This window comes from Canis lupus, chromosome 36, assembly GCF_048164855.1.
Source record: "Canis lupus baileyi chromosome 36, mCanLup2.hap1, whole genome shotgun sequence".
NCBI classification, from domain to species: domain Eukaryota; kingdom Metazoa; phylum Chordata; class Mammalia; order Carnivora; family Canidae; genus Canis; species Canis lupus.
In genome coordinates, this window is record NC_132873.1 from 880,204 (window position 1) to 882,500 (window position 2,297).

The following is a 2,297-nucleotide window of genomic DNA, read 5'->3' on the forward strand; positions in this document are numbered from 1 at the left end:
GTACCTCAACTGAGTCGTACCGCTGTCACTTGTCAGCCAGGCGACCCCGTGCAAGCCCTAGGCCTAGCGAAGCTTCAGTTTTGTCTTTGAACTGCAGAAGTGGGTTAAGGATAAGCTCACACTAATGCTTCTCACCTGCTGTGTTAGGGCCCTGTTAGTAGCCCCTGACATGGGTTAGGGCCACCACTTGCCAGATGGGGAAACCAGTCAAAAGCAGGACGGTGACCTGGAAGGGGCCCAGGGCTGGTGGGTGGTGATCAGATGTGAGTCAGGCTCCTGGGTGCTCTTTCTGGTTCTGAGAATCCTCCTTAGCATGCTGGGATGGACTTGTTGTCCGTGTTAGTTCAGCTGGTGGGGTGCAGATGACAGGAGTGAAGGGGGGACCCTACACATCAGGACAGCTGGCTCTGTGATTTTAGTCCCTTGATAGGTGTTCAGAGAACACGTACTATCGATATTGGTCTTCTTCAGAGTCACTCGGCTCTAGATGCACAGACAGCCCCACAGAGAAAGGACGTCGGGTTCACTGCCGTCCCCACCATCCCTACCCCAGGAAGAGCGCCGGGCACCTGGCTGGTGTGCATCGGTCCACACCTGTGAGACAAGGGTTTTCAGGGAGCGCCTGCGCTCTGGTAACTGCTGCGTTGTTGTGGTGAGTGAGGCACTGGGGAGTCCTCGAACACGACTCATTTTCACTGGGTCTGGAAGGATGAATAGGAGTTCTCCAGCCTCCGGAGATCTGACTCATGTCTGGATGCGGATTCATTTGGGGGAAGCAAGTATGTCTCCGTAGGGTTAGTCTTGTTGGACACCGACAGGAGCCAAGTCGGGTTTAGTCAGCAGCACTGCTTCTGTCGGATGTGGGTAGGGGAGGGTTATCTGTGGGGAGGGGAACAGGAGGCAGAGCAGGGAAAGGTGGAGCAGGCCCCCCCAGATTCAGCTAACTCATCTCAGGGTTGGAGGATACTCTTACTTGGGTGCAAAAATTTTCTAGTAGCCACATTAACATTTTTTTAAAAGGTGAAATTAATTTCAGTGCAATTTTGTAAACCACAATATTAATTATATCCATATGTAAGCAATAGAAAAATTTGTGTGGGGCGCCTGGGTGCTCAGTCGGTGAAGCGACCGGCTCTTGATTTCAGCTCAGGTCATGTCCTCAGGGTCATGGGATCGAGCCCACTCCGTGCTCAGCAGGGAGTCTGCTTGAGGCTCTCTCCCCCTCTGCCCTCCCCACTCGCCTACGTGCTCACTCTCTCACACGTGTGCTCTGTCAAATAAATAAATCTTTTTAAAAAGTTTGTGAACGAGGCATTTTTTCCCATACTAAATAAATCTTTGAAATCTGGTGTATACGGTGCATTGACCAGCATGTCTCAATTTGGATGTTAGCTTGTCATCAAAAATACTTGATAAATATTTGGATTTTATGAAATTTGCAGTTAAAAAAGTGGATTGTTTTATCCAGTTTGTTCCAAACACACTTAAACGTTTTCCAGTAGCTGAGTTGAGGACACTTTTACAATGACGTTTAGATCACTAGAAATACAGCTTCCCAGCTGTGCCAGCCTGTGCAGCTGTGGGGTTCCTAGCGGACAGCATGGCTCCTGAGTTTGCCCTCGTTCAGACGAGCCCAGTGGACGGGTCTGCGAGTTCCGAGGCCTCCAGTACTTGGGCAGGTCCCCAGGCCATGGCCCTGTCCCTAGCACGGTGAGTGTTGTGAGGACAAACAATTCGGGCCTGACGTTGGTCCCCAGGCCCTGGCCTGCTGCTGTGTGTGATGTTCATCGGGAAAGGCTCCCGTTAAGCATTTAGGTGAAAACTGCTACTCCTCTAAGAGGTTAAAGTCCTAATGGATAAATTTTATACCCACTCGTTTTTACTAGAGTGTGAGGTAGCATGACTTAGAATATTCCTGAATAACCCCCTCTCCGTGTCCCATTGGCATTGGCTTGTGGGTTTCGGCGTGAGATGGGACGGGGAGTGACGGAGCAGAGTGCCTGCAGGCTGCATCTCCCCACGCCCAGCTCTTCCTCAGATAGGGGGCCCCACAGCTGAGTCGGAGGGAGAACCACCTGGTGGGGAGCACGGCCTCCTTTGCCTTGTGTCTGGGTTTGGGGTTAAGGTGTGCTGTAGGGGCTAATCAGCCCCAGTTTTAGGAATAAAGACCCAAGACTGAAGCTCCAGAGGCCTCTCACCTGTTACTTAAGAACGAATCCTGCTTTGGACCAGGGGCAGCCACAGAACTTTGTGGACTTTGCTGATTTCCTGTCTGTCCGCAGCAGGTGCATCATCAC